The sequence below is a fragment of the Argiope bruennichi genome, chromosome 10, assembly GCF_947563725.1.
Source record: "Argiope bruennichi chromosome 10, qqArgBrue1.1, whole genome shotgun sequence".
Classification (NCBI taxonomy): Eukaryota; Metazoa; Arthropoda; class Arachnida; order Araneae; family Araneidae; genus Argiope; species Argiope bruennichi.
In genome coordinates this window covers 65,164,642-65,185,101 of record NC_079160.1, presented here as the reverse complement: position 1 = coordinate 65,185,101, position 20,460 = coordinate 65,164,642, and the positions used below count along the sequence as shown (strand labels likewise).

Genomic DNA, 20,460 nt, shown 5'->3' with positions numbered 1-20,460 from the left:
AATACATAATTTTTAAAATACATAATAGCAAAATAAACTAGCAGGACAATAATAAAAAACTTAAAAGCAGATATAAAGAGTAAATCTTCAGAATTAAAATTCCTAAATGAGAAAAATTATGATTTTCCATTTTAAAAAAATTGTTAAGCAGTTCATATATTAAAGGTTAACATATTAAATTAGTATACCGCATGATACGTGCTATATTACTAAAGCACAATTTCGGTTGTTCGATTGAATAGTAAATTTAAAAAAAATAACAAAACTCTAATTTGACAATTTAGAAACGAAAACTTTCCTTCTATAACCGATACAAATAATTACACTTCAAAATTATTTAAAAATTTTAAAAACTACTTCCAATTGAACGCTACCATCATACAAATATATTAATATTTTCGTCGCCATGAGACAGACACTTACAAATTGGAAAATACTGTGAAAATCCCGTAAATCCCCACTTGGCATATTTGGCGTTTTATTTGCATTGCCAACTCACGAGACTTCAATAGTTCTAGCAACCCTGTGCTGAGACAGCGGTCAACACAACTCGTCGAAATCCGAACGGCAGATGGACTCAAAGCTGCTGCTGTATAGTTACGGATGCTACGCTGAGTTGCGGGGGAAGATAGGCGCTGGAATCTGATTCAGGAACCAATGTTATTAACTGTACCCCTAGAAAAGAAACCCTTCCATTGTGTTATAATTTGAAGAGGATACAGTTTTGTGTTGGTGATTATGTTCCTGTTATTTTCATAACGGTGGATTTTATCGACATAACAGATTGTGTTCTCTGACTTAAAAAGGTTGGGAAGGAAACTTAAAAAAGCACTTTTTGCTGGCCTTGGCGCATGTCCTTGAAGCGCCAACATACATTCCTTGGCATAACTCCACGTGTCCCACACGTGAGGATATTTAACGGTGAGTCATGTTTTCATTTGAACTGAAATTTAAATTTCAAACTTCTAAAAGCCCAGTTGTTATTCAGCTAAAAATTCTTGTCGTTGTTCTTATAAAGATAAAATTACAAAAAATGTTGATTCTGGAAATTTTCTCATAAACTGCATTGTGTCATCATCGATTTGCTTGGAAATAAGATTAAAAAAATTAAGTTTTAGTTTTTTATTAAGCGACTGTTTAATAATTTTGGCTGTTCTTTAAAACATGAATGTTTTCCTTTTAGTAAGGTGAAAATATTCTCGCCAAAAGCGCCAAATGCCGCACGATAGTGACAATAATATTTTTTTTTTTCGTTATTAATTCTGAATTGCTATTAAAACTGTAAATCAAAAATATCATAAATATCGATTAAAAACTTATTCACACCATTAGATAGTGGTTTTATATGTTAAATTCATCGTTTTATCCAATGTTTACATTTTCCATGCTAAGCCTAACTGCAAATGTGATTGCACTGCTACTTGACATTTTAATATAAACAAACAATGGGATTAAGATAAGTTATGCCCCCTCCAATAAATGAAGTGATGAAAAATAAAAGCCAAGTTACTTTTCGCTTTTATTACTCATATGGGAATTTCCATTCTTTTACTTAAAAAAAGTAATTTTCGAATTTTTTGGGTATTTTGTTGTGGTTTTAAACTTTACTATTGCATGTCAAATTGAATGTTTATTAAAGGAATTAAAAAAATGGAATATTTCATAATAGTATTCTGAAACATTTGAAATACATCTTCATAAGAGATAACTAAGAAATTAATGATTGAAAAATGTTTGATGTATTTGTTTAATACATCATCCAATATTTTTTAAATTTTATTTTGGAGTTATGTTTTATGTGATTGCTACTTATTAAAATATTTTAATTTAATTTTAAATTAATGTACATATGAGTTTGAGCGATTTACCATTTAGGAAATTTTATATTAAGAAAGAAAAGTACTTTTCAAAAATTTGTTAATAACTTGAATGACTGTACATTTAATCAAATTTCTTTAAATAGATTTCACTTGGAATTAGCTTTTTTAGGAGTATACAACACAAAATGCGACGTTTTTACGTACATAAATTTTTATACTTCGTAATTGGAGTAATATTTTTACTATTTTTATTTAATAAATTAGATTCATTAAATTTTTTCAGTTTAAAACTATATTTTATGATGTATCATTCAGTGCTGTGTTAAAATAACTATCATTGGATGTAATTATTATGTAAACATATGATGAAAATTGAGAGATTAAAATTTTATTTTGAAGAGCTTATATTGAACAATAAGATGCATGTTAATTCTTGTCGTCTCTGTCATTTTGTGTTTTTTGCTTCATTACATACTTAATTCAGCTAGTAGAATTCTGAGACAATTTATATTTATAACCATCTCTATATTCAGATTGTGCTAAACAAATACATTAAACTTCAGAATTCATGTAATTTTTCTGTGTTTTTGTACAAGCTGTTACAATTGTTTGGGTAAATGATTTGACCATACTTCCATTTAACCAAGTAGTTATTTTAATACTTACCTGATGTTTTTCCTCCACTACCTTATCTGTCCCGTCAAGTTTTATAGATAATTTTATAGCAAATAAGGGAGAACCAAGAACTGTTAGTCCATGAGCAATCGTAGGGTGAGATTGCAGATACTTTCTTACTATTTGAGAAGAAGTGAATAAAATTTGCCGACATTTCTCATACAGGCTATTACAATTACTATACCAGTAAATTATTAAGATTAATTTCTTCCATTTAGTGTAGCAGTTGTTGCTTTGATACTTATTTGAAGTGTTTTCTTAAATATCATATCAGTAATCCTTCCTGGGGTATCTCAAATATGGGATAAGAAGTTTTCTGTATGGAAGTTTCATCCTGAAATGGTGTGGATTCAGTTACCTCCAACTAATAACAGAATGTGTCTCCTATAGGAGAGATTGTTCCATAGTCGATGATCCTTGCCTATGTTGTTGCAGTGTTTTGGTCATTCAGTTTATCCATATATCTTTGGTCATGGCAGAGTAGCCATATTATAGTTTTCTATCACCCACTTCGCATTTGATAGGTAGTGTTATTTATGATGGGATCCTGTTATTAATTAATGGGGAAAACAAATAGATACTCTATATCTAATCAAGAGGGAAACTGCAGACAGTATTATCTAACTACTTCAAAAAAATGTAAGCAAATAAACTTCAAGAGAATTAAGATAAACTATTTTTTCATTAGATTTAGCATAAACTAATTTTTCATCAGATTTAGCATAAACTAATTTTTTATCAGATTTAGCAGAAACTAATTTTTTATCAGATTTAGCAGAAACTAATTTTTTATCAGATTTAGCAGAAACCAATTTTTCATCAGTTTTAACGTAAACCAATTTTTCATCAGTTTTAACGTAAACCAATTTTTCATCAGTTTTAACGTAAACCAATTTTTCATCAGTTTTAACGTAAACCAATTTTTCATCAGTTTTAACGTAAACCAATTTTTCATCAGTTTTAACGTAAACCAATTTTTCATCAGTTTTAACGTAAACCAATTTTTCATCAGTTTTAACGTAAACCAATTTTTCATCAGTTTTAACGTAAACCAATTTTTCATCAGTTTTAACGTAAACCAATTTTTCATCAGTTTTAACGTAAACCAATTTTTCATCAGATTTAACGTAAACTAATTTTTCATCAGATTTAACGTAAACTAATTCTCCACCGAAACTAGCAATTGAGGTGCAATTTTTTTTTTAGCTTTCCTTTTACTCGCATCAAAAATTTAATATAAAATATTTTGAGAAAAACAGATAAGAATCTTCACTGAAATTAAAAAAAAAAAAAAATATTATTTAATTATTTTTCCATTATACAATTTTGCATTAGTATTTTGAATTCATGTAATACAGTATTGCCAGAACTTCTCATAATTGTAATTTATATATAATGGCAATTTTTGCTTTATAAAACTATTTTAATTTTTTTTTGTACTATTATTCTGTTTACTAATTTTTTTATAGCTTTTCAATTCAATTCAAATTTTTTCTTTAAAACATTGTATTGCTTCTTCTATTAATGTTACATAATTTGATTTTTGTTTTAACGTTTTTTGGAATCTAAGCTGCATATATAATTGTAATTATGAAACAGATATCTTCTGTTCATGGTAGCTTGTGAAAAAGAAAAACCGTGATTAATAATTGAGAATGAAATATATGCAGTAGTTAAATGGAAATTTGTTTAAATATGTTGATAAAATGCTTAAAAAATTTATTTTGATATACGCTTGAAAATAGTTTGTCAAGTTCTCAAGATAATTAAAAATTTTTTATTTATATCGTAAACTACATCAACTTTTTAATTATGTTTCAAGAAAAAAAATTAACCTGTTTAACATATTCGCTCTATCGGCTATGAAAATTTTATATCAGCAAGTTGTTTTCTCTTTTTATGAAAATGCAGGATGTCAATTGAATTATCGCCAGGGATGTCATTGCTCTGCATTCTGTATCCTTTGTTTGCAACAACTGGCCTCCCTGTACAAGATATGCATGATCAATTGGACAGTGTTGGTAATGAAACAGATAAAGAAAAATTTGGAATTCTTACATATCAATAATTGGAATATTGTTCTCAGTCTTACTACACTTATCTCAGAATTTAACATTTTTAGATAAAATTTTATTGAATTTTGATAAAGCCCTACACAAATCATGTTTAATTTTATAAAGTTTCGAAAATATTTTTCTAGCTTAGACCTATATTAATTTATAAATGAATAATATACTTAATAATTTTCCTACCTGTTACAAAGGTATTTTGAATTTTTCTTTTATTTAATCTTTTTTGTTTAATTTAAACTCATTCCAATTATTTTTTTTCACATTAATGTGCAATAGAAATTCATGGAAGTTGCTAAGACAAAGGTATGAATAATTTTCTTATATTTTTTAACTAAGATTGTGATAGTAATCAATATTCTTGCCATTAATATTGTGTATAAGTTGTCAAAACTGAATAAAAAATTTTCATAGTCACTTAAATGTGTGGTGGTAATATTATAAGCCAGATAACATGCGAGTTCGAATCTCAACCCGGACAAATGGAACAGAATATTTGTTCTTAATGTGGAAAGTATTTTTTAAAAAAATATAATTGAAAAAAATTGGCTGTCATATTGGTTACCATTAGCCATAGTTGCCTCTGCCATATTGGTAGAAATATATCTTTATTATTTGTTTACTAACAAATACCATTGTATACTATGTATATCCAATATTGTAAACCATGTAAAATGTAACAATACATACTCTGTTCTTTAATGAAATAATTATTTGTTTCTTTTGATTATGAAAAAAAAAATCAAGATAGATTCAATAAAAATATTTTTTAAGATTTTACTCGCAATAAAACTTTTTGAAAGTTTTAAGTTGTTTCTTATGTTTATTTTTGTATCTCCAATCCCTTGTATTTTGGGGATCTTGAAAAAAAAAAATTTCCATTTAAATTATATATTAAAATTTTCTTCTGAAAAGCAAGAGAAAACAAACAAGCATGTCAAATAAAAGGAAGAAAGGTTTGAGAAATTCCATTATAAATATTATTTTAATTCCTATTAAGCAAAAACTATATCGGGAATATTAATCATTGATCTGTTTCAATATAAAGAAAAAGCTGTTAAATACAAATAATTTATAATTCTATATTGATGTTATTTTTATTAATAGTAATGAAAAAAATTAAGTTATCTGAGTTTTTGAATAATGTACAAACAAGGAAATATATATTTACTACTATATATATTTAAATAGTTGAAACCTGCTAGCAGTTTTTAAATTTCAGAATGCTCAAGAATTAATTTACTTGGTCTATGCTGTAGTTTTTGCTATAAAGACAACTATTCTTAGTGATTTAGTTTGTGGAATTTCTTGTAATTAGCTGAAAAAATTCATTTAAAGAATTTTAAAGTTGGGATGATTAAATCTAGTTCATTCTTTTAACACTTTTGCAATATTAAGAACCTTCTGAGAAATTTTATTTTTCCCTTTAAAAATGTGTATTGGAGCTACACAATAAAAATATTATAAAAATAATGAGTTATGCCATTTTTTAATTTTTTTCTAAAAAGAAAATTTTTTAATTTCTAATTGGATATTTAATTATTATAAATTTTTACTTGGTTTTAATAATTAATAGATCTACCTCCCATTTGGTAGTTTCGGATATGTAAAAATTTGTAAAAACTTCTTAAATTCTATTTTATATTGATGTGATAGCAAATATAATTTACAACTGAATAATTTCTACTATACTACTATTCTACTATTTCTACTTCCCTTTCATAATTTATATGCATATTCTTTATTTAATGATATATATTTGAATTTCACTCTGAAAATAACTGTAGAAAAATGTGAATTGGCCCTAAAGAGCTCTTCTCATTAACCTTAATTAGGATCGACACAGTTATGCCAGACAATAAAGGTACTCCCACACATTTTGCTCATTCTAAAAGTTCATTGAACCATAACTTGTGGACTACCCAATTTGTCTCCATATTTCTCTAATTTCAGTTCTTTTTTTTTTTTTTAAATTCATATTTGTAAAAGATTCTTTATAGAATTTGATGCAATTTGCAAGCTGTGTTCTGTTTTTGATTTATTTTTTGCATTCATTTATTAATTAAATAAAGAGTAGATGGATCTCTTTGAAGCAGCGATCATCAATGCACTTATCTAAATAAGTGTAAATATGAAATACGAATGTGCGATGCATAATATTGAAAGATTTTTTTTATCATAGTATTATTATAAACATTGTTGACAGGTTTATTAAATAGGGTGATAATTTTATTTTGTTTTTACTCAAATTAAATACATTTTTTCCATTGCCGCTGCATTATTTACTATTGCGTTAGAATTATTTGCAATGCAAATATCGGTTTTATATTGCCTTGTTGCTAAATAAATTTCTTTCTAGTAATTCCGAAATTCAAATAATTTTATTAAGGAATAAAGTGAGTTGGGCCTAAAGTAATCAAGATTGTTGTCCCACGTCTATGTGTTGCAATAAATCACGTCGTCATTGGCAACTGTAGATATTAGATGAGATTCAAAATTATAAGCGAGTTAATCAGGTAAATGTGCATTAATTTACTGCATTTAATGGAAATATGATTTTCTTTTATTGAAATAATTAGATTCAACGTTTTGAATTAACGTGACATATGTATACTTTTCGAAATAAATCAAATATTTTTAATTAAAAATGGAAAAAAATATTTTTAATTAAAATGTTTGTCTACGTATTGTTTAGACTTTTAATTATCGTTTGCATTCTAAAATAATATTACGCTTAATGAAAAAGTCAGTAAGTAATCTGATGCAATGCGAGTACGAATTATGCCATTGATATATAAATACATATTTGTGTAAATAAATATAAAACTTCAAAATTTTTTCCCCTCCCTTCTATTGGAAGTGATAAGGCTATATTGTTTCGAAACAGATTACGAAGTGATAAGGCAAGTACTGTTTCGTTATTTCGAAAGATTTGTTATTTGGAACATTTTTGTGGAATAGTTTTAAATTTTACGTAAAACTTTTAAAATAGTTGATGCCATTTATCTTTTTTACTACGGTGTTGTATTGACAATTTTATCCTGCTTTCTGCAGTATTTATATCAATTTTGAAAGAATCGATAGATATAAAATACAGAAGCTTCAAGTTGAATGTTTGTAATTTGAAGTTTATTACAGATCATTGTTCACGTATGAAAAATTAAAATGGCCATCTTGAACGATCGATTCACTGTAGATGAACTTATTAAATATTGTTTGACTTTTATATTTGTCGTTATATGAATCGGTTCTGACAAATGTTAGAGATTTTACGAGAAGAATTCAATTTGAATGTGGAAAAGTTTTTAATAAAGCGAGATTTCGCTTCTAAGAAGTGTAATTCATGCCATTAGAAGTATGAATTTGCTAATATTTCACCTATAGTTTCAAATTTAGTGCCTCTATTGTTTAAAGCGAGCACACAAATATACGGAATTTATCACATTCTTATCCTAACTTCACGTGTCTGTAAATTATCTTGTAATTGCAGATTTGAATTTGGCTGTGGTGCTTGTTACTCATATGGTAAATAAATTGACACTATTGTGTGAATATGATGCGAAAGAAAACTAAATAAAAGTCTATTTATTAACTTGCCCTTAGAATCGCATGTTAAATTGCCTGAAATAATCATCATATTGGTGCTACGTTGAATGATATGAAGCTTTCGAAAATTTAACAAAGCATTGTTTAGTTACTTTACATAATAATGCTTAGTTTAGTTATTTTACATCAATGCGGTGGTATCAACGTGGTGGCCATCAGTAGCTGTCTGTAAACTACAGTCACATGGATGACTAACCGCGTATCTAATTAGATCTTTGAACAAGCCAGAAAGAAATTTGCGGTTATTGTGTAAAGTAATTGAGCTGTATCATTTTTTTTTTTCGCCTGTTGGTTTGTGGAAAAATAACGTTCAATCCATTAAGTGTTTTTTGGCCTTTGCCCGTTTTCTTTTTATTTGGGTAATTTTTTCCAAGTTTCTTTTTTTGGATTATTGATGATTCAATTAATATTTTTCTAAAATCAACTGGGAAATTTGGCCATAAAATATAAAATGATTATTGTTCCGATTCTCCAGATTTGATCGAATAGTGCTTAAATATTTTTATCTTGATTATTTCATAGTATTTTCTCGATCCACTGACTGGGTAGTTTCTTTTCTGCCGAAACGTTAAGTCCTTAACTCGGATTCTGTTTAGTATACACAGGATGACCTAGAAGTCATGGGCAGATTGCAAAATTATGTAAAACAAAAATTATAAAATATAAAAACAAGATATATTTTATTATTTACATTAAAACTTCTAAAGCTAATGATTTTCAATGTGAAATCCATTTATTAGACATATTTTCCCGAGATATATTTCATTTGCAAGCATTTGTAGATTGAAGAACGGCTGTGATATGCGGCTTTAAATCTTAATAATTATTGCAAAGCATCTGATACACAATCTTTTCATAATACATAAATATATATATATATATATATATATATATATATATATATATATATATATATAAATTATTTTGAAAATCCTACATGGCAATTTTGAAATTTTCTCATTAAATCATCATGAGGCATATAAATGCCATCTGTCAGATTCTGAAAAATAATAACGTGAAATAAAAGTTTTTGAGCCATGTTAGTAATATGTTAGCATCGGAGAAACGCCTTTATATCTAATTATTTTTTATTATATAATTTTGTAATGTGTACAAGAATCATGATGCAAGTACAAAAAGTTGCTGTTACGATTGAATGTATATTTTCCAGCATAAAAAAATCTGCTTGTACGTTATAACTTGCTGAAGCTTGCTATTGCTGGTCTTCCCCCGAGTAGTAACACGTTTACGCCCTGACTGTTTTACTTCATTATATTTTCCGTTCACAATTAGGGCACATGGTCGCACGTGCTGCATCAGCCTTTGCACTTACTGACCTTCTTCATGTCAATTTCGCTTGTTTGGGAGGGTCGACAGAAAGTGCAAATGGCAAGAAACGCAGCTGTTTTTTCTCTTTTGCCTTCACCTACTCCATCCTGGATATTGCTTTCATTCCTGAGCCGTTTATTTATTTTTTATTTTCTACTGCATTATTATTATTTTTTTTCTCTTTAAAATTTCGACGCGTTCTCAAATTACTACAGTGTGAAGTGATAATTTATTTCCTTCAAAGGATTTTTTTCTTCCTTCTCTTCTTCAGGAGGGGGTCGGTGTTCGTCAAGAATCGTTATAGAAGAAATTATTAGTTCTGGCAGATTGTGTCACTGAAAGAAAAAGTTTGAGTGAAGACCCTATTAAAAGCGCGTTATTTCCAAAAAAAGTTATTTCGTTTCCGGAAATGTTAAAGTTTTTAACATTATTTATTGTCTGTTACAGTTAAAAATTTTCTCTTAAGGAATGCGATTGTGAATTCAATTTACGTATTTTATTTTAAACATTCATATAAGAAGTAAGTCCTAATTGAGGAATTTTGCATTTAATTTTTCGTTAACATTTAAGTCGTTCTTATTAAACAAAAAGAATAACTGTTTTATTGATAAATGTTTTAAAATAAAAATTTCAAATACCATATTTATTTCAGATATTAAATGTGTCAGCTTTTTACTAATAGAACACATTTAATTTTAAAATATAATAGTTTTTCTGCTTTCTTTGTTTTGTATTTGTTTTTATCTTATAATATAAAAGCACTTTGAAGGAAGTAATCTTCCTTTCTTCATCGCCAAGTTTTTCTCTCCCCCTCACAAATTATTTGATCATGATAGTTTGGTGGTCGATTTTAACAAGAAAATTTCAGGTTTAAAACCTTATTCATCTATTGAGTGAGTAGGGTTTCGAACCTGGGGTTTGGTGTACTTTCAATATTAACATCTCGGAGTATATACCCACCAACTTTTAAGACATAGAAATTTGGAGAGGTGATGCTGAGTTAAATGTCATTTTTGTCATCTGAGTATAGTTTATAATTAAGTACTCCGCCTCAGAATAGTGCTTCTTGCTTCAAAGGTGTGTGTGTTCTAAACTTTTTACGGGGTTCTATCTAACTAAACTAATTTGAACTAAAATATTCTTGTATGATGAAAAATGAACAGCACGCATAACATTAGTTAAAGATGCATAAAATGAATTTAGTATGTTTATTTAATTAAAATATAAAAATCTTTTAAATTGGATGACACTATTTCTTTAAGGGAAACTCGGAAGGTATTTCTTCTACTCAGTCATAGGCTACTTTACGACAAATTTACAATGCAATTTTTTCCCCTGTAAATGCTTGAAATTTGCTGTTATCATTATAGAGTTTAAAATGAAATAGAGATCCTCTTTCGACGTCTTATTATAGCTGAGGTTATAAAAAAATCACTTCTCATCATCCACTTCACTTCAAAGGCATTTCACCAGCATCCATACAGTGAAAACCGGTGCTAATCTTTTCTGAAATATATTGTTTTTATAAAAAGCATTGTGAACACATTTAAATTTTCTGATGCCCACTTGATTAACAAAGTCCTCGGATGATAAAAATTCAGATAATTGAAGGTTCGAATAAGATGTAGTAGATTTACCCCCAGACTTCGTATTCCATAATAGGCGAACCAGCTAAAAAGGTTCATGGGATATTTAGCATTATGGTTTATTTAAATTTGTTATATTTAGGGTAAAGGCATTTGCATCAATTAGTTTTATTCATTTATAAAATGTAATTTACAGAATTTTCATTTATTAATTTTTTAATTAATTTAATTTTAAGCAAAATTCTAATGCACTTTTATTATGTTTAAGCATTAAAACTTGATTCAAATACTAATACATTTTCTTTTCTCCATTGCTCGCCAGTTATTATTACATTTAGTAAACATCTTTAATCCTCTTAATGAACTACGGATTATTTATTTGACATTTGATCCATACGCATTAATATCTGGTTCACAAGAATTCCAATACCGTTTAAATTTTATAATAAGTTTTAGTGTATTTGCTTGTAGGGTAGGGGAACTAACTGAAGAGGGTAAATTTGAGTGAAATATTTATATTTCTAGTTAATTAAATTAACAGAAAACTAAAATCTACAGAGTTTCTCTCTTACTTGAAGTGTTTGGAAATATCAAATTTACTTGATTGCTAATTAAATAATTAATTTTTGTGCTTTGGAACAGTAATGATAAAACTTGAGCCCTTTAGGTTTTTGTTCAGTTAAAGTTACTTCTGCTGATTTTTTTAGTTGATAACTTATCCGTTTCAGTAAGGCAGATATACTTACCGCCCTTGAAATTAGTTCTGTACCGGAACATCCTGTTTCCTGAAAGAAGAATCACTTTTTTTTTTTCCCTTTCAAGTGAATGAATTGAGTGGATTGTAAATTGGACCACTACTGGCTACATTCTTTGTAGACAAATATTTCTAGGTCGAGGGGCAGGCTTGTATCATTTAAATTATTTATAAACTGACTTGATATAAATGTATTCTATTTATGCCATTTCCTTCTTAGAACTGAGAACAGTGGACTCGTTTTCTTTTATGGGTTTTAGATTTATGAATGTATGTTTTTTTTTTAGACTAATTAATGTATTGGAAAGTTCATATAGTTCTTATATACTCATTTTTTGATGAGTCACATTAAATAAATTAAAGATTTTCTGCAATTTATTTCGAAGCATTCTAGAACTCAAAGGAATTACTTGGGAAGATAGAAATATTAGACATATTAAATGAAACTAAAATTTTAGAAACAATAAAATTGTAGTGAAAAAGTTTTTCTTTTAAAATATATGATGAAATAAAGAAGTATAAATAGTATATAATCTTATACTGTTTTTGCATTCCTATTTTTAAAGTTTCCCATAATTTACAACGCTTTTTGTTGGTCACTTCAGATTAAATGTAAGCGTAAATTAACGTAAATGGTTCTTGGAATTTTACGTTCTCTCCCCCCCCCCCCCACAGATTTACACCACTGTTTCTCTGGTTTCTTAAAAAGTGTTAAAGTGAGTTTATTTTGCGATTATTTTTATCCAGCTTACTTCAGGTTGCTGATTAATCCATGTTGTTCACACTAGGACACTAAAAGATTTCAAAAAAGAATTTTTTAAAAGCTACATTTCAAATAATAAATCTAATTAATATATTTTAATGCTAATTATTTACTAATAAAAACGCAATGGCACAAAGAATCAAAAATATGTGGTTAAAATTCTGCGTGGCTGATCTGCTGAGAGAAAATATTTCAAAATGATTTTTTTTTGTTGATTTTCTATTTTTATCCTTTTATATCTTGCCCCTTTTTAGACGGATGTATTAGATAGCAAATATTATTATTATTACCTTTTTAGTGGGAAAAAGTAATTATGAGGTTACAACTTTCCTTCCAAAATATTATAGCACGATGATATTTGATTCTTGATTCATTTATTTCTTATTTTATTTTTAAAATTTGTCCTTAATTATATAGTTGCAAGGCACACACATAAAAAAAAAAGTCAGTGCCAAATTTATGCATAACTTACATAAGTTATAACTTGGAAATCACTACTTCCTTGACCTTCATCTTCCAAGACAGGCTGTTCAAGTGAGCAAATGTCAATGCTAAATGTGCCACTTAAATAGATTTTGAGGTTTTAATCCATTACAGAAATAAATAAATTAAAAAAATTAATATCATCGCAACGCCTGTGAATATGACTTCAGTAATTAAAATAATGAAAAATGTTGCTGTAAAATATACTTTAAATATTTTAAATATTTATTAAAATTATGGGGAAAAAATCGCAGAAAACTAAAATTGGTATCGTCGAAAAGCTCAGTTTTAGAATTTTAATGCAATATAAAAATTTTTTATGGAATATGCACCGAAGCTATTGTGGCAAAACATAAATTTGGATAACTTGTAATTAAAAATCTAATTTAAATTTAGAAAAAAAAATCATTCTTTCTTTTTTAGTACATATGACTTAGTGCGTTACTAAATTATTTGTCAGATTTAATAATTATACAATACACAGATAGGTTGCTAGCCTATCAACATTTTTATATCCTAAATAAATGCATGGTGGTTATTTCCGAGATTGCGCAGTGCATTCGATAAAGTAGTCTGATCATCTTTAAAACTAGTAATAATTTCATGATACACATAATTTTTCGTCTTTCTGTTTGGCATCATTATGTCGGAAACAACAGAACATTGATGTCCTAAAACTCTCATTTAATTGGCTCTGAAATTTCGTGAGTCACGAGTAACAGAAATTTTCAGCAGAACCTGGCTGAAGAGTGTCGCACGCTGTGACTTCTCTGTTAATATTTATTTATTTATTCTGATTCTCTTTAGCGAATTGCATGCCTGGCACATAGGCGTCAGCTTGACTGGTGGTTTTAGGCGTGCTTTTGCAGCGTATGAGTCGACATCGATTACTGCAGACTTCCAATTACAGTTATTTTTTCATGCTTTACGGCGTCATCGATTGAGCAAGTGGGCACGTGAAATGGCACGCTGTCCCCATCCCAAATTACTATAAAATATGACATGTTTTTTTCTCCGTCCTAAAGCTACTAAAGTTAAACTAATGTTCCATTGGTGAATTTTACGTACGTTTTTAGAGGCTATATACTCAGCACCGAACGCACAGTTTAGGAGGAGCTTTGTAATGATGTGTGGTGGTGCTGTGAAGCATAAAAACCGATTCGTGCCGTTTTATTTTTCTAATGTGGTTTAGTTTGTTTTAACGTCTTCGCTGGAAGAGTGGTGTAGTTTAATTTCTGGTTTCGTTTTCCATAGTGTTTTAACTTTGAGTTCCTCATCATTTTGGCTTCATTATTTGGCGAAGCGTGGCCAAATCTGGACACAAAACCAACCAACCAATCTAAGCACCATTAATGGTCAGTCACGTGTGTCAGATTTAAAGATATTTACCTAAAATATAGATCGTAGTTGGCCAATATATAAATTAAATTCATAGTCTGCATATCTCAAAGAAAAATCATATGAAATCATCATTTCTACTGCTTAAAATAAACTTGTAAACTTAAAATTGAACCAAAACAACTTATTTTTGAAACAAAATGCGATATAATATTTATTATACAAAAAATTCGGTCGTGTACATAACCATCAGTATTAAATCATAGTTTAATTTCTTTGTTAACATGTAAATTTATTTCGTGTAAGCAAAGCCATATTTTGATAATGATCTAATTCTAGATTTTTATAATTTTGAAATTTCAGTTACTTTTATGATTAATATCACTTATCAGTTTTACGTATTTTTTTAGAAGTATGCATTGAATGACCTATATACAATAATTCTAATTTAAAAATCATTAAAATTAAGTTGAAACAATTAAATTAAGTTTGATAATAAAAAATAATAATAATAGTAAAATAGAAAAATCTGCAAAATCGAATAAATGAAAAAAAACTTATTGCTGAGTAGAAGAGAAAAAAAAAAAAAAAATCTTGCATTTTTGTAGAATTTTGGAAATTTTATATATTCTGAATGAAATAATGTATGACGATAAATATTGTAAGCAAAATAATTTTTGAGTTATGTGATATATTATATCGATAAAGGATTTTCTAAATTTATCTGGAAAAAGTTACGATAAAATTTTCTGATATCTTTAAAGATCAACGTACAACTCACGTATACTATGAAATATAGTATATTCTTCCTCCCCAACGTGCACATACTTCTATCTGAAATCTGAAGTTGCATTATTGTATTGATAGTTGAAAGTTGTATCCATTTCATTTCATTTTTTTTGTTGAAATTTTTATTGCAGATATACTATTTGTAGAAAAAGAAAAATCCCGAAGTAAAAGGTTTATAATAGAATAAGTTGAGTAAAGGTGTTAAAAAGAGGGAAAAAATATTGACCGTCTTGGCCCACATCCAGCAAAGATATTTTTGTTGTTTTTATGAGGTGGCGACCGGCGCTGAAGAGGAATTTTCAAGTGAAACAGTATAGAATAAAAAGTGAATTTTTGTGCTCTTCCCAAAATAAAAACATTGTTTTCGTCGCGTCACAGTTTTTGTTTGGTTCGTGTGATATGCGTTTAAAAGGAATCCTGAAGATGTTCTTTCTTAAATATTGTATTTCTGCCTTAAAAATCGTTTTTCAAATCAAATATACACTTCGAAGTTTAAAATTAAGGTGTTACCAGTTTTTTATTATCTGGTTCTCATTCAGAAACGAAAGTATTGTAATCGTTAAAGAATTCGATCTCGAGATTGTGGCGAAGTGCTACATTTCAAACCTCCCCGAGACCCCAAAACATTTTTTTTTTTTTGTAATTATGTTATCTCTTTTATGATCGAAAAACGTTTTGAGCTAAACAAATGAAATTTAGTATATGATTTTTACATCGGATGTGTAGATATCTATAACATTTTGGTATAACATGTATAGATATCTATAACATTTTGGTATAACATGTATAGATATCTATAACATTTTGGTATAACATGTATAGATATCTATAACATTTTGGTATAACATGTATAGATATCTATAACATTTTGGTATAACATGTGTAGATATCTATAACAAATCTCTTTGGCTATCCGTACAAGTGAACGCATCAATCACATAATTTAAAGAACGAGTACACAGAATTATCATTTAAGGCGTAGATCCATATCAAATTTTGAAACCCAAGTCCGTCAATGGATTGTCCATCTATCCATTTGGACTTTTGCATATATTGAAACGCTGTATCATAAAAATGTAAGGAATATAAAATGAAACTTATTAAAAGAACTAGTACACAGAATTATCATTTAAGGCGTAGATCCATATCAAATCTTGAAACCAAAGTCCGTCAATGAATTGTCCATCTATTCATTTGGACTTTTGCATATATTGAAACGCAGTATCATAAAAATATAAGGAATTGTCAAATGAAACTTATTGCACTGTTTTAGCATCTGGAATATTGTTTCGTATTAAATTTTGGATTTAATGTCAATGGGTTGACTGTCTCTTAGTCTGTGCATTCTCATACATATAAATGCAATAACTTAAAATTACGGCGACTTCGATAAACGATAAATTCCGTATGTGATCTTGTTATTAAAATTACAATTCTCTGTCAAATTTTGGTTTCATTCAATCGGAAAAAATAGCATCCGAAATACGTATTCTGTTTTCCTTACTAAGCTTCGAAGTACAGAACTCTTATATGCGCAGGCGTCTGAAAATGTTAGCGACAAACTTTCGGGGAAACCATCCCAACTGGCTATTATTTTATAACACACACAAAAAAATCATTTTGTTATGCAAATGTCAATTAAAGAATGGCATTGTGAATTGAGCTTTATCTAGGTTATTCCATAATGTGTGCTGATAATATCAGTAATTTACCTTAGTATCAGTAATTTATCTCATCAGAAATGATTCTAATTGATCAGATTAATTAGAATTCTTTCTTATGAGGTAAAAAGGATATGCTATTGCTTTCTTTGTAATTCTGAAACTTTTTTGGTTATATATTGCCAGAAGACTTTACAATAAATTACTTTTCTTTTGGAGTAATTGGATTTTATACTCAACAACATTTAACGAATTTATATGTTTTTGTTTCCCATCGCTTAAATTTTGGAGGCCAATAAACATAAAATTACAGACAATAAATTTATATTTGCAAAACGGAAAAATCGTCATTTTACATTTAATATGTGCTTAAAGCTTTCTGATGAATGCCATGTTTATAGATTTTTGTAATCTATTTAGTCGTTTTAGCAGCAACTCCGATGATACAAATGCTCATCAGATAATACAAATATGGTTTCAGGGATGAATCAAATATTCATCAGATAATACAAATATAGTTTTAGGGATAATAACTAATATTAATATCATTGCATTAATTTTTCTGGTGTTCCGTAAAATCCAATCAGGCCATTGTATAGTTAGGGATTCGTTTTATTTGCCCGAAGGGCTGTATGCTTGCTGTAAACTAATTTATATAAATGCAGCATTAAAATGGAATGTTCTATTCGTAAGCCATATGAATGAGACAGCAAGTTATATAGCAGTAGGTGTGGATGAGAAAATCTGATTATTATATTCCCCAATTACGTTTGATGTTTCATTACAGCTTGGGCTCTATATCCTTAATTCCTGCAGGCATTTCACATTAAGCCGTGTATAGCCTCATAGCAATTGCTACTGTTTATTTGATGAGATTTTGTTGACATTTGAGTGATTGCTGACTAACCAGTAATACCCCTCCTCCATATAATTATAGGACATATTTACCTGCTTTATTTATTAAATTTGTGCGTGTCAATCATAGGGTTGGCACAGTGATTTTATTCTTGTAGTTTATGTTAACAGCAGTCGCTGTGATGTAGTTGATGTCTATATACTTAATTCCTGTACTGCTTATTTAATTCAGAAACTGCAATTAAATCGGTTGAAAAATAAATAAATAAAAAACAAACTGAAGATTATCCATCTTTTTTAGGTAGTATTTCTAATTGTGTCTTGATAAATAGTTTTTCAACAATACGCGAATGGATCTTGTTATGAGAACTTAGTGCATGTTCTAAATTACATTTATAAACTACTTTTATATACAGTCGCCATTTATTTATGATTTGCTGTATGATATTTAAAGATTCATAAATAATATATTTACCCGTTAAATTCTTAATGCTTTTTAAGCAATAACAAGCGTTTTGTCAATAAATCCATTGTTTCATTTATAATTTATGTATTTTTAATTAACCTCTAGTCTTGTTTTATGATTCTTTTGTATTTCATAATTTTGTTATTTACGTTTCATGCAATTAAAATCACGATTTCTTTTATTTTAATTTTTGCACTACATGAATTTTCTGAGAAATTTAAACGTGCAATATTCTCAAAATTTAATTCGGAATAATTTGTATTTAAATTGACATTTAACTACATTTCATAATAAATTTGTTAATCGTGTTTTTTTTTATTTGTTTGTTTGAAATTCACTTCTGTATTCTATATTTCGTATCCGATAAAAATTTGGGCCAAAGTTTAAACTTTATTGTGCACAAACCTACATATTGTGAATTTTAAATTGTTCTGTATACCATTGATAATCTGTTTAATCTTATATTTTATCAAGTAAGGAGGGACCTTTGTAAAAACAAGGTGAACTTTAAGTAATCATACAATCTTTCTTTTTTTTAACTTGAAAATCATACGATTTTGCTTATATTATCGTAATACTTTTTCCTGTTTTCTTATTTAAGAAGTGATTTTATGATGCTTTTTTTATTGACAAGCATTTCAAATATTTGGGATTAACTATTTGGTTTTAAAAAGATGTGTTTAACAAGCTTCGTATTTGTGAATTTTTGATATTTGATTCTAAAAATGTCAGAAAAAGCATTTAATCAAAAAGGCAAAGATTACTGTGGACACTTGTAAATATCTTTGGTAGCTTTCTGTTCTTATATATATTAGAAAGTGCTGAATGGCGCAAATTGGATGTTCAATGAATTCATAAATCAAGAAGGTTAATTATGATAATCTAGTGCGCCATATGGCGACCGAATTAGATTTCCGGTGTCCGTCAGTGAGGATATGATTGAGAGAAAGAGATGGAAACGTGACTAACATCGTTTGGGGATTGGCGCAATTTATGATGAAATTCGCGAAACACGTTCGTTCGAATAATTTGATATTAATTATTTTATCTTTACATGTTTGTGTATACATATGCATCTAGTGATATTCATCTTTAGCTCTTTCACTACTAATTCGGCCCAACCCGGCCGAACAAGCTTTATACTAATGAGCCGTTTTGGGGAGGTTTCATCATCAAATGAGAAATTTAGAATGTAAAGCGAGGACATCCTTTATGATATATTACTTTACATCTTACCCCGACTTTTGAAATAGAAACCGGCCCCAAACCGGCCTTTATTATTATTAACTTGCATAGTCGGATTGGGCTGGATCAGTTGTGAAAGAATTAAATAAAACAATTTAAAAGAAATGGGGAATAACAAGGTCGATAGTGAAGGTGTTTTTATGATAAATGCAATGTCTTGCTTTATTAATTCTTAAATGTCCTCACTTTTCTTACCAGCAACGAAGTTTCTCCACCTTTCATCTTATCCCGTTTATGCTGTGTTGTCGAATTTTTTTTATGCTGTGCACCTCTAACTCTTAACATGCCATACTATTTAAATTTCGCTTAGCTTCTCAAGTGGCTAAAACATTTGACTGTGAATCATGCGTTAATGCTAATCTTCGAATTATATTTCGTATACTGTTTAACTTTCATCCAGCTGCGAACATTAGGTATTGGCTATTTCTACAATCCGAACTTAATATCGCATTTATAATGGGATGAAAATTAACCTATTCATTTTACTTCCTGGGTGCACGCTTCATTTCCAGATGCAGAAGATGGGAAGATCCCACCGTTGCCAGAATGGCGGAAAATAAGAGGGAGGGTGAGGGTGATGCTGGCAGTCTGGCGCCGTGGAACGCAAGGTTTTTCAATAATAATACGGATAGCAGCTGCCTAATTACGGCCATGCCCTTTTCGTTAATGAATCGGACATAATTAGCTCTTCCTCAGTGTGCACTGTGACACGCACTGCGACGGCCGCATTTCATTGCGTTTAGAAATTTATGATAGAAACGTTGATTGGAATCCTACGGTTTCTGAAATTTTTATAAATATGTATTCCTTCTGCATATGCATGTGTGCATTTGAAGTCGAAGGGTGCTGTCGCTGTTTTGGGGGAAAGAGTCGATAATTGCTAGTTACCGATGCGTTTCCACTTTTCTTTTTAGTTTAAATATGGGTTAGTTGGAAATGAATGTCGCGTGATGTCGAAAGCGAGAAATTTTATTGTTGAGAAGAGAGATATCTAAACAACTTTTGTTCATATCGCTTTTGA

At 28.8% G+C, this 20,460-nt stretch overlaps 1 protein-coding gene across 2 annotated transcripts in view; it reads left to right on the top strand.

Annotated features, from left to right (window-relative positions):
- The first annotated feature begins 550 nt into the window (after nucleotides 1–550).
- The window catches only part of LOC129988090 (bifunctional heparan sulfate N-deacetylase/N-sulfotransferase-like), a 133,627-nt gene continuing 113,717 nt past the window's right edge, over nucleotides 551–20,460 (top strand). For both annotated transcript variants that reach the window (XM_056096215.1, XM_056096214.1), the window contains exon 1: nucleotides 551–921. The gene's annotated coding sequence lies outside the window, so the exon portion shown is untranslated. The remainder of the gene's footprint in view (nucleotides 922–20,460) is intronic.